The sequence below is a fragment of the Aulostomus chinensis genome, chromosome 1, assembly GCF_037954235.1.
Source record: "Aulostomus chinensis isolate RoL2024-O1b breed Wild chromosome 1, RoL_Achi_v1.0, whole genome shotgun sequence".
NCBI lineage: Eukaryota > Metazoa > Chordata > Actinopteri > Syngnathiformes > Aulostomidae > Aulostomus > Aulostomus chinensis.
Window position 1 is genome coordinate 27,782,921 of NC_141320.1, and position 13,150 is coordinate 27,796,070.

The 13,150-nt window shown below is 44.8% G+C and overlaps 2 non-coding genes across 2 annotated transcripts; both read right to left on the reverse strand.

Annotated features, from left to right (window-relative positions):
• Positions 1–322: 322 nt before the first annotated feature.
• Positions 323–395, reverse strand: trnak-uuu (transfer RNA lysine (anticodon UUU)). The gene has a single exon. It is a non-coding gene; the product is annotated as a tRNA-Lys (tRNA).
• A 916-nt stretch (positions 396–1,311) lies between these two features.
• trnae-uuc (transfer RNA glutamic acid (anticodon UUC)) lies at positions 1,312–1,383 on the reverse strand. Its single transcript has one exon. It is a non-coding gene; the product is annotated as a tRNA-Glu (tRNA).
• Positions 1,384–13,150: the final 11,767 nt, after the last annotated feature.

Here is a 13,150-nt window from a genome sequence, read left to right on the forward strand (position 1 = left end):
TCATCACCACTGTTGCAGGATGTGCTGCTGGTGGAGAATTGTTGGGTGGAGGTTCATTGAAGGAGTTTGGTGCTGGACCTGCTCTACTAGTAAAGAGTCATGAGAGAACTTTGTTGTTTGGCGCAATACAAATAAAACTGACTTGACCAATGTCATTTGTAGTCTTTTGTTAATTGCATGCCACATGAAATTATTGTTGGTCAGTTTTCTAGCGACTGTCTCACAGTGGCAAGACAAGAACACTTCTACTTTTGATGATGACAGTTTGTTCAACACTAAACTTCATCCAGTACCATGTTGTCAAACACTGGAACCTCCACAGCACCTGAACAGGGACTTGAACCCTGGACCCTCAGATTAAAAGTCTGATGCTCTACCGTCTGAGCTACTCAGGCTCTTTCTACAGCATTGAGACAGGAACAGAAACACCTGTGAAGGTCAAACTGATGCTTTCTTGACTTGTTCAGTCCTCCATGTTGAAGTCCACCAGGCTTTTGATTGGCTCTGATTCTCTGTGGCAAAATCCAACAAGAGGCTCCAAAAATGTCCTGAATGTCACAAGAATGCACAGGACAAGATGTTAGTTTCCTTCATGTCTGCAGTTCCTCCACTGGAAAGTAAAGTCAATGCTGCTCCTCTGCTGAAACCTGGGATCGGACCAGGGACCTTTAGATCTTCAGTCTAAGGCTCTCCCAACTGAGCTGGTTCAGTTCTGAGTGAGGGCCCTGCTTCTCTCATTTATAATCTCTTCCACTCTCACTGGACCTTAGAGAGGATTGGAGCTTCTGAAGTCCTGACACAAATCAAACCAGGGACTTTAAACTACACAGTGAAGGAGTTGGTCATCAAGGTCGATGGCAGCTTCTTAAGTTCTAGCTTTGATCAAATATAAGAAATGTAAATGAATTCAACATTGATTGCATTTCCCTCCTTTCTTTGGTGCCCTCAGACTTTCTGAGAACTGTAGGAGGAACTGCTCTCTGTTCTGTGTTTGTTCTGCTCAATGGAGGAAGGAATGGAGCTCTAAGTTTTCCAGTTCCTACATCAGTGAATGGACTTTCTGTGCTGCAAGGAGCCAAAGCTACTAAGGAGGATTACAGAGTTTGTCCTTGCAGGAGTCAGTGGCTTAATAGAGTCTAACAAAGGGTTGAACCTGAATGAGACAGTCACCCTTCAACATGGGGCCATGGCAGAGTGAACCAAGGACACTACAATGGGGGTGAGAGTGGAGCCATGATGGATTCACAGTTCATCACCTCCACCATCATGTGGACCACCTGATCACCTCTCCCTCAACCTCTTAATAACTCATTCCCTGACCGGGAATCGAACCCGGGCCGCAGCGGTGAAAGCGCCAAATCCTAGCCACTAGACCATCAGGGACCACACTGAGCTCTCCAACAACAGAGACTATAGACAATGACTCAAGAACACAGGACTCTGTGGTCTCAGTTTGAGATGCAGAGGGTCCACCAAGACCACCAGACACCTCAGCCCCCTAAAGACAGTCCACCCGCAGGATCAGCTTCTATCACACAGTGGTCCAGAACCATTATGAAGCCTGATCAGGAATGTGAGCAAAGCTCTTGGAATAGGCCTGCTGCCACCACAACTAAGATCCTTTAACTGTCAACATTGGTTTGTCTCATTGGAACATTTTCAAACCCTCGTTGCTCAGATTTTACATGAATTTGATCATGACTTTAGACACATGTTCTGTTTATTAATTAAATAATCATTCAGTTATGAATTTAGAGAGTCAACTCGACTTGGTCAATGATAAAAGTTAGTCTGGTTATTATTCAGTCACACACACACACACACACACACACACACACACACACACACACACACACACACACACGCACACACACACAGCCTGTCTTCAGAAAGATCTGATATCTTTGATAAATCGCCAGCTGAATAGGATAAATGTTGCTCCGCTGTTTCAGAGTCAAATGAAGAGATTTCTGATGTTGCTGTTTGTGTCCTGCAGATGTGGAGCAGCTGCTGGTGATCAAAGAAGAGGTTCCCCCTGAGCTGCAGGACCCAGAGCCCCCCCCCACATTAAAGAGGAGTGGGAGGAGCTCTGGACCAGTGAGGAGGGAGGGCAGCTTCAAGGGCAGGAGGAGGCTGATATCACCACGTTCCCCTTCACTCTGGTCCCTGTGAAGAGTGAAGAGAACGAAGAGAAACCTCAGTTCCCACAGCTTCATCAGAGTCTAACTGAGGAGAACTTGAAAGAAGAGTCTCTGAGCAGCAGCCCAGTTCATCCTCTGAAAACAGAAGCTGATGGAGAAGAGAGTGGAGGACCAGAACCAGAACCAGCCAGCAAGGTAGATCCAGATCCACTTGTACAACCTAAGACTGAAGACCAGATGTCAGACTCTTCTGAAGCTGAGACTGAAGTCAGTGAGGATGATTGGGTCAGACCTGATAACACGGCCTCCTCTGAGCACAAGGAACCCTTTGGCTCAAGGAGGAATTTGCTTCAGAAACTGAGACCAGGACAGGAAGTGACTCATTGCAGCTCAAAAGAGCAAAAACTACAGACTGAAAGAGAATCAAAGATCATCGGGAATGTGAACTTTGGTCCTTCTGAATCTGAGACTGAAGTCAGTGAGGATGAGCGTCCCTTTAGGTGCTCAACATGCAGTAAAGGTTTTAGTTACAGAAGTAGTTTGGATACTCACATGAGAACACACACTGGGGAGAAACCATTCCCCTGCTCAGTTTGTGGCAAAAGATTCTCAAAGGGAAATCTGAAAAGACATATGAGAATACACACTGGGGAGAAACCATTCCCCTGCCCATTTTGTGGCAAAGAATTCTCAGAAAATGAACATATGAAAATGCACATGAGAACGCATTCTGGGGAGAAACCATTCCCCTGCTCATTTTGCGGAACAAGATTCAAAGGAAAGCAACATCTGAAAACACACATGAGAACGCATACTGGGGAGAAACCATTCTCCTGCCCGTTTTGTGGCAAAGGATTCCGAGTTAACGGGAATCTGGAATCACACATGAGCGTACACACTGGGGAGAAACCGTTCCTCTGCTCAATATGTGGCAAGAGTTTCTCAAAATGGAATCGAAAAAGACACGTGAGAATGCATGCTGGAGAGAAACCATTCTCCTGCATGGTTTGTGGCAAAAAATTCTCAGTTAAGGAAAGTCTGAAATCCCACATGAGAATGCACAATGGGGAGTAATTGTTCCCCTCCCCAGTATGTGACTAGATTGTCAGATACAGTTGCCCAATAAATGTGAGTGTTCTGCTGTAAAGCAAGTGGTTTAAAGCTGGTGCAGTTCTACATTATGATGTAACAGATGGCATCACCCACATTGCAACAGACAAGTAAATACTGACTTGGTTACATGCAAAAACATGAAGATCCCTCACATTGTGTGAACACATTATCACAAGTGTTCTAAAAAGAACATTTCATTAGTATTAGTTAATGGGGAAAAAGCAAGGCTACTGCAAACAAGCGGCATGGCTCAGGGGTAGAGGTCGAGCAACCAAAGGTTCGATCCCCGACCCCGGTGACCATGTCCAAGTGTCCTTGAGCAAGATACTGAACCCATAATTGCTCCTGATGAGTAGGTTGGCGCCTTGCATGGCAGCCTCCACCATCATTGTGTGTGTGAATGGGTGAATGAGACGACTGTGTTAAGATTGTTAGTTAGATAGTTGCTGATTGATGGATGCACTGTGTTAATAAATATATTTTTATTATAAGAGAGGAGTAGTAGTGTCTTTTGTGTACCAACTTGTGGTCACGTGTCTCAGCAATAGCAGTGCTCTGATCTCATCCTCCAACATCAGAGCTGTCCCTTGGTCGTTAATGTTACAGAATATTGACTGTTAGTAGATAAACTCTGTTAGAGACTGGTAACTGTTACAAGTTTGGTCGTTTTTTTAGTTTCCCTGAACTCTTCAGGGTGGTGCCCCGTATAATTAATATTTAATATTAATTAGTTATTTATTAGAGCTGGTCAGAGACAAAGACAGATCATGAAGAAGGAGTGCTGTATTCTGCTAGCACATGCTAGTGACAGTCAGAGATCAGGAGTCTCAGCAGGGAAAGATTCATGTCTTATTTCAGAGGACAATTGGACGTTCACTGGAAGACTGTGAATGTTTGAGGGTCAGAGGAGAAAAGAGGACAAGTGCACCTGTTGTGTGTGATGGGGCACCAGCATGGAGGAAGTTGTCATACATTTCCAGCTAAACAGCAAGAAACTTCAAGTAAAGAATTAAAATGATTTAATTCAGTGTTTAACTACCAGGCCTCTGTCATAAAACACCAGGAACAACTGACCACCTCACCATGACTTCACACTGATAACCAGGAGGTAACCTGGTAGTCAGAGCAGCGGTGCTCAGGTCTGTGGACTCAGAGGAGGGTTCTTCTTCTGGTCCTGGGTTTGAAGACATCAGCAGCCTTATTGGAGTGAACTGGGATGTTCCTCTCAATAGACAGCAGCATTAAATCAGAGAGCCTGTCTTCTCCATGGCTCCTCCTGAGCTGGTCCTGGATCAGCTTCAGTTTGGAGAGTCACCGGCAGTGCTGCATATACTGGGAGGAGCCTGTGGCTCTGGGTACACTGTGCCCATGTTGTTGACTTGAAGGCAGCTCAGCGTTACTGCACATTGTTGTTTTGGAGTGCTCAAGATGAGGAGAACACCTCAAGTTCAGGACATTTTCTTCCCAGAGTGATAAAAGCAGCCAACACCTCCAGCACAGAGAGGTTGGGAGAGACCTGCCACACCTCTCCAGAGACATGATGGCAGTGGTGGGATTTGAACCCACACCTCCTCAGAGACTGGAGCCTTAATCCAGCACCTTAGACCGCTCGGCCACACTACCTCACTGAGCCAGTCAGTGAGTTGGTCTGCTAAAGGCATGTTGAAGAGGAAGTAACAATGATAAAAAACGTATTCTGAAGGGGGACCCCTTCCATCCTGCGGTCACAGGAAGTGACGACAGCGCCACTAGAAGCAGGAAAGAAATGGTAAAAGGACTCAGTTTGTACAGAGCCTTTCTACCTCCTACCCCCCTTTGTTTGGTTGTTGTTGTTTAGTGACTGTGGATGAACACACAGGAGAAGTTGAGCATGAATCTGTGTTCCTGTTCACTTGAATACCTGCAGGAGCAGCAGGTGGAAATACTACTGTTTATTTTTGTTCTGATTTCAGAACTGTTGACACAACGGTGTCAGATTAAAGCATCTCCACCTTCCAGATGCTGGTCTCCTTCTGGGGTCCTGACTGACCTCCATCTTGTGTTCTGGATCCACCTGAACCCAGCAGCTCCAGATCCCTTAACTCCTTACAGGGATAGAAAATGGCTGCTGGATGGAAGTCCCCCAACTGTGGCTGTTCTGAAACTCTTCTCCTCAGTCACTCCTGAGTTGACACTGAGATGGAAACTCTGAGTATCAGGTTCAGAACAGCTGATCTGAGTTGGTCCAATCAGCTGTGAGTGTGTTCACCTTGAGTGTCACACGTGCACAACCACGACAAAATGCCATCATCAATGGAGCCCCGACACCCTGAGTCACCATGACAACCACAAACAAAATAACGAGTTATTTCACTTCAATTCATTGAAACAAGACCTTCATATATTTATGATGACATCACCAATATGAGCCTTCCCAGTCTGTCAGGTGGTAGAATTCAGTCACCACCAATGACATCAGAGTCATAGTTCAGAGATCAAAGACAGACATTAAAGTCTCTCTGATAAAACAAAAATATAGTGTAGTACACTGGAAAAGAATAATGCAGTATATTAAATATGATGTTTCCATGGAGGGGCAGTTTGACATTTTTATTCTTGGATGCATTTATATTTTAGAATCAGAAAGGCAGTTACAATGACATCATCAAGAAAAAACCTGGTGTTACAAAGGTGAGGTGAACAATTTTAACAGTCAATCCAAATTTTAGGCCTGAAGTTAGAAAATAATATTAGCTAGCTAGCAACATTAGCTAGTTAACTTTAGCTAGCTGGTGATATTTAGCACCACCAACTAGTTAAACAAGGTCAACAGCTGTTATGATGATGGTCACATGATTTAACCTTCCTCCTGTGTGACTTGTTGGAGGTTCTAAATGCATCAAAGAAGCACATCAACTTGTTGACTGCATCAAGGCTTTCTGACTTTGTCAGGAACCTCTAGTTCAACAAAATAAAACAGAAAATGTTTTTCACTGAATTATAAAATCATAAGGATTGGTTTAGACCCAGTTATCAAAATAAGATGATAAAGCAACAATCAGAGCCAAACCTGAAGTCAGAAGTGCACTGTCAGCAACACTGCCAGCAGCTCCTCTCCCAGTCATGGGAGCTTCAGGGACTCTCATCAGCCTCGTTCTCCCATCGACCTGCACAACAACACAACAAACAAAGACGGCAGGTCCAGTGTGGTCCTGATAAGACCACTGGACTGCAGGGTCCCAGTATCACTGGTGACAGTGGTTTTACCAGCTGGGACCTTGGACAAGAACTTCTCAGAGGAAACTCATCATGGTGGCTCAGTGAAGAAAACTAGACCTGAGCTGCCTGCTGGAACCTAGCAGGTGAAGGACAGAGCTCCACCTCTTTAGAGACACCACCACTGTGGGCTCATGTTGGCAAAAGAAGTGGGTCAGTTTTTGACACACACACACACACACACACACACACACACACACACACACACACACACACACACACACATGCATGTTCTTACACACAGAGACTTTTCCTCTGTTTTTGTTTTTTACTGGTTTTGAACCAGTAACTGGTTTCTGTTGGTTTGGTTTGCTTGACTGGTTGTTGTTTGTTGACCTTCCAAATCCATATTTTGGGTTCTGGCTTGTTCTGCTTTTCATTTTGTGTTTGTATTAAAGTTCTGTTGATGAAAAAGAGACTTTTTTCTCTTTTTCTTGAAGTAAATATGAGGGTCTAAACTGACCCATAACACCATGGATGTTCCAATAGTTAATGATATTAAAATGAATACTAAATCAAACCAGTCCATGTCAGAGATGTGTTCTAACACCCTCAGTAACGGTCAGGAAACACAACAACCTTTGGTTTATTTCTAGGATTTTCTTGAGGTTCTTTTTACCATTTTTTTTAACTGAAATTGAAGATTTAGTGACTAAAAAAAGGTCCAGAGGCCCACAACTAAATATTCAAACCAATATTTCCATGGATAAGGAAGCCTAACAAGGTCACCAAGAGATGGAAACAACTTGGAGGATAGAAAATTGTTTTAGTGTATTTGACAGCTGATTGAAGACGTGGGTCAAAACTTACCGTTACCATAGAGATGGGAACAGGAAGCTGACACAAGAGGAAGGTTCCAGCTCTGAAAAAGGAGTTTGATCAAAATCTTGAACTGACAGCAGAAATATCCTTTTGTATGTTGACCTTTGTTGACAGAAGTCACTTTAGCTTGGCAGTGACAAGAATGGCTGCTAGCTTGACAAAGAACTGCACAAACCAGGTTCAAGCTGGACTTTGGACCCTGGTATCTGTAACGACTCCATCAACTCCTAATCTAGCAGCTCTGCTGGGTCCAACTATTTTACAGAACATTTGACAGACCTGTGGAGCAGTGAGGACACACATGAGTTGATCACATGATCCACTGAAGCACCATTTTACCTGCCACTGAGGTCACCAACATGAGCTGGAGTTGGGAATCTTGAACTGAACCTGGTATCACAGCGACACCTGCAGCTGAAAAATGGAACAGCAACACTGAACCCAAGTACAGGATTGCAGGGAGACTTTTTGAAGAACAAGGAGGGCGTGGCTTCAAGCTGGATTCTCAGAGACTATTTCCCAAACCTCTACATTGGCATCTACACTGTCATCCAGTCACGTGACTGAAGTCATCCAGTCACGTGACTGAAGTCATCCAGTCATGTGACTGAAGTCATCCATTCATGTCAGTGATGTCACTCTGCAGGACTCTCATTGCCGTCTCATTCTAGAAAAGAATCCAGACTCCACCTGTGGCTCCATGATAACTGATGGACCTCTGGTTGGAGGCTGGACGATGATGTTTGGACTGGAAGGAAAACTCCTTGTCCAAATTCCATTGTGTTCAAGTTTAAAGTCCCACAATAAGAAGTAGCTGAATCTGACAGGTGGAGGTTTGGAACTACAAGATGGTGATGTTTCCTTGACTTGATGCTCTGACTATCAGGGTAGATGACAGCTTCTTCTGCTGCTGCATCTGAGTGGCTATGATTGGAGGTTTTACCCTCCAAGGTTGTTTGGTTCCAGGGGAAATTTTAGAATTCCAGTCCCCAACCTTGGCTGTTCTGAAACTCTTCTCCTGAATCACTCCTGAGCTGCAGCAAGAACAAATACCAGTGCCAACCAGATCAACTTAATGGCTGCTAACAGCCTCAGACACTTGATTTCCATCAATCTGGAGCCAAGAAGGCCCTCACCTGTGGTTCTCCTCCAGGAGGGTCCAGGTTCTGCCATTGGGGCTCCTGGTGCCACTGCCAGAGAGCCTCAGCTGCACACTGCAACATTTCAACAGGAGATTGACATTCCTTCAAATGTCCTGACATCTGATTCCAATGGTTCTGTTCCATCTTTATATTTTAAAATCAATCACACAATGAAAGCTGCCTCAGCAGGTTTAAGAGAGAGAACAAGCTAAGAGATCTGAAACCAGTAAAATATGCTTTTCTGTGTGCAAACTAGTGAGGGGCATGGAAGGATATTTTACCACCAATACAGAACCCAGACTTTAGTCATGTGATGAAATGGAGACTCTGATTATGAAGTTAATGGACAAAATGTGAATTGAAAGAAAATACATTAAAAAATACTAACTAAACTTAATAAATAAATAAAGAAGCAGCACAAATAACGTTTTCTTCTGCACAAATTTACTGGTATTAGACTGCATTTTTGTTAATGAGTAGATGAAAGAGTGTCACATATATATTATATACATGTGAGACATGAACGTGGCTTTGGACAAAAGCTCAGTGAAACTGTAGGATTGTAGAATTATTTAAACGTTCCAAGTGGACTGTTTCAGGTTTCTAGAAGACGCTTCAGCTCTCATCCAAGAGGTGTCTTCAGTTTTCTTCACTGATGGGAGGATTTTTGCTCTAAGGGGGCGGGACCTTCTCCAGAGGTGATTGACACATGCAAGCTCTGGGTGTCAGAGTTGTTTTGGTCAGGATGTGAAAGGGAAGTTGAGTCAGCTGGTATCTGTGTCAGTTAAAAGCCTCACAGTAATTCCATAATCTAGGAGAAGAAAGTCTCCTACGACGGGATTCGAACCCACGCGTGAAGCGCACAATGGATCAGCAGTCCATCACCTTAACGACTCGGCCACCTCGTCTCCTGACCACCATGATGTGCTGCTTTCTCTGAGCCTTTTAAACAGCTGAACTCTTTGGAGCCCAGTTGTCAGAAATGGACCCAGCAGGAGCCACTGAACACAACTCTGACATCATCAGGCTTCTTCCCAGCAGCTTGGTGCTCCAGAAGGAAGAATCCAGACCATCGCTACATCATCAGAGTGAACACCAGCTGATGTTGACCAGTTTAACAAGCCTTTGACTGCTAAATGACATCCAAGCTCAGATTCTCTTGTCCTGGTAGAACAAGTCAATGTTGAAGAAGATGAGAGCACCAGTCTCTTTCATCAAGGAAACAAGCCTCCTGTCACTGTCCTATGCAGTTTCTTTTAAAAAAAAAAGTGAGACAACCTCAAGATTTTCTGTTTCCTCTTGTAGGATTTTGCCACAGAGAATCAGAGACAATCAAAAGCTTGTTGGACTTTAACGTTGGAGGACTGAACAAGTCATGACATCATCAGTTTTACCTTCACAGGTGCTCCATTTACTTTACTTTCAATTTTACAGAGGTAGAAGCTGAAATCAAAGCTGTCTGTCCAAAGAAGTGAGAGCTTCCCAGGTTGTGATGTTCTTGTCTACAGACTCTGTCTTGTATGGAGCTTCAGTCTTTAATGAAAAGACTCCTCCATTAATAACATCACTGTGCCTCTGCAGTGAATCAGTCACTCCATCCATTTTCTATACCACTGATTTGTTAAAGGTTATGGGGGGGGGGGGGTGACATTTGGTGAGAGCAGGGTTCACCCTGAACAGGTCACCAGTCCTCAGGTCCACTGAACAGGTCCCCCATGTGGGATGATGGCGTTGAAGCAGAGGAGAAGTCCAGGAAGAAAAGGCGGACATAGGAGTTCCTGCTCTCCAGATGGGTGAGGGCTGCGTGGACCACTGGTGAAATGGCGTCATCAGTGGAGCGGTGTTGCCTGTAGGCGTACTGGTGGGGGTCCACAGAGACGTCGATGGAGAGCTCTATGTGGGCCTTGACCAGCCTCTCAAAGTACTTCATGACTACTGGGGTGAGTGCAATGGGTCGGTAGTCATTTAGGCCTGTCACTGTGGAGCACTTGGGGACAGGGACAATAGTGGCAGTCTTTAGGCAGGTGGGGACAGATGACAGCGCCAGTAAGGTGTTGAAGATGTCCGCCAGCACCTCGGACAGCTGTTGTGCTCAGTCCTCACCCTGGGATGTTGTCAGGGCCTGCAGCTTTGCGAGGGTTGATTCCCTGAAAGGTCTTCCTCACGTCTGCTGTGGTCACACTGAGGGGCGTGTCGTCAGGTGGTGGTGTGAGTCTGGTGCTGGGGGGGGGGGGTGTCAGGGTCCTCGAAGCAGAGAAGAAACTCATTGAATGAGTGAGGCGCTGGACCTGCTCTACTTGTGAAGTGTCATGAGATAACATTTGTTGTGATTTGGCGCTGTACAAATAAAACTTACGACTTAAATGGAAACTGTCTGGGGGGGGTGTAGCCTCCATCGGGGATGTGTTTGATGTCTGAATTCTGTCTTTGATGTCTGAATTCTGTTCATTGATCTCCTGCTTCAGTCTTTGATCTCTGACTGATCCTAAACTCATCAAAGGATCACATCACCTTCACAATCTGTAAAGAACCTGGGCGTCATTTTTGACTCTGAGCTGAATTTCATTCCACATGTCAAGAACATAACTAAGAGAGGTTTTTATCATCTTAAGAACAGAGCCAGAGTCGCCCGTTCCTCTCAGGCCAACACGGAGGTGCTGATGCATGCTTTTATTTCCAGTCCTTCAGATTCTTGTAGTGCCCTGCTGCTCTCTGGTCTCCCCAAAACAACCATCTATAATCTACAATGACTCCAGAATTCTGCAGCACGTGTGCTGACGAGGACCAGAGGGCGGGAGCTCATTACACCAGTTTTAATGTCGCTGCATCGGCTCCCCGTGTGTTTCAGGATCAATTTTAAGGTTCTTTTAGTAGTTTTTAAGTGTCTTAATGGTCTTGGCCCACCTTATTTATCTGAACTGCTTTTATCATATCAACCATCGCGGACCCTGAGGTCCTCTGGCACCGGCCTTTTAGTCGTTCCAAGAGTCAGAACTAAAACCCACGGGGAGGCTGCATCCAGCCATTATGGCCCAAAGTTCTGGAACAGCCTGCCAGAGAACATCAGGACCGCAGAGACTGTTGATGTTTTCAAAAGGAGGCTCAAGACTCCCCTTTTTAGCTTAGCTTTTAACTGACTTAGTCTCTCTTAGCCTTTAATTTTATCACGATATCTTATTGTTACTTTTGTCTTTTAATTATTTTATTCTACTTTTTTATTAGCTCTTAAAACTTTTAGATTTTATATATATTTTATGTCATTCTGATATTTTAATATGATTGTAATTTCTGTTCTTTACTGTTCTACCTTCTTTGAGTCTTTTAGGTTTTAGCTCCAGTGTTTCCTGGTGGGGGCCCTCCACACTGGGAGGTGTGTCTGGTCCGCCCGCGGGAGCGTCGTCCTTGGGATCGTCCAGGCCCGGAGAGCTGGGGGGCTCTGCATTATATGTGGAGTGTACCCGTCTGTCCGGGTCGGGGGGGTCTGGGTGGCGGTGCTCCCTGTGGTTGTGGGCTGTGGCACCTCCTGGTGAGGATGGCCCCCCATAGGTGGTCTTTCCTCACTAGGATTTTCAGTGCCCTGCCATGTTCCTACTGACAGTCAGTGTGTGGTTGTGTGTGTGTGTGTGTGTGAGGGGGGGGTGGTGTGTGCATGTATGAGGTCATGTGGGTTGGGAAGGCCGGGTTCTTAACATGTATTTATTGTATTGTTTTATATTTTATTAAACGTTGCCTGTTTTCTCTCAGTTCTGTGAAGCACTTTGTGTTGCAGTCTCTGAATGAAAAGTGCTGTACAAATATAAATAAACTAAACTAAAGCAGACGGACGACTCGAGAATGAGAGAGGAAAGAGTAAACAAAGCAGACTCTTTTGAGGTTTTCTCCTTGGTCCCTTCATTTTTTGAGAAGACACTGGACTCAACTGCTGTCCATGATTCTGGATTTTGTTGATTGCGTTGTGAACGAGGATTTGGCCAGGTTTTGTAGGCGGGATCACTGGTGTGCGAACACACCTGACGCTGTGGAGAAAAGATGGCGAGCCACCCACAGGAGAGAGAGAGTCAGAGTGGAAAATGGCGCTGCAAACCTCACCCACCCAGGTGACACTGACCCTGACGGTGGGATTGTGGTAGGACAGAACTGACAGGTTTCACAGAGACACCTTTAATTTCTTTTGGACTGATAACGGACTGAACGAAAAGACTGGTGCTGAAAGGGAGAGACTCTGATTATTGATTTGTGAGATTGAGTTGTAAATTGAAATACTTTGGCCCTGAGTTTTATTTTTATAACTTTGTTTTGTTCACGTTTCCTGATTGTGTGCCAAATCGGTGTTCCATGAGTGGGTTGTTGAAAGGGAGTTCAAGCTTGGATAGAGCCGGTGAAACAACCCAACAGGAAGAGGGAACGTAGAACTAAAACTCATAAAAAGGCTGAACCAAGATCAAATGAGAACCTAGACTGAGGAAACTCAAATAGACACCGTGAAGTAAACAAACAATCATAGAAATCCAGCCACCAAATTAAACCTCAACTCAAATAAGTCGGGTTAACTTCAAATAAGACTCAAAAGAGGTCAATAACCTGATTCTCCTGAGGTTTGGTTTCTGTCTGTTGGTTGGAGGGAGACTCCTTTATTGAATGTGTGTGGATGTAAAGGGTTTGGAACCAATAGTTTTT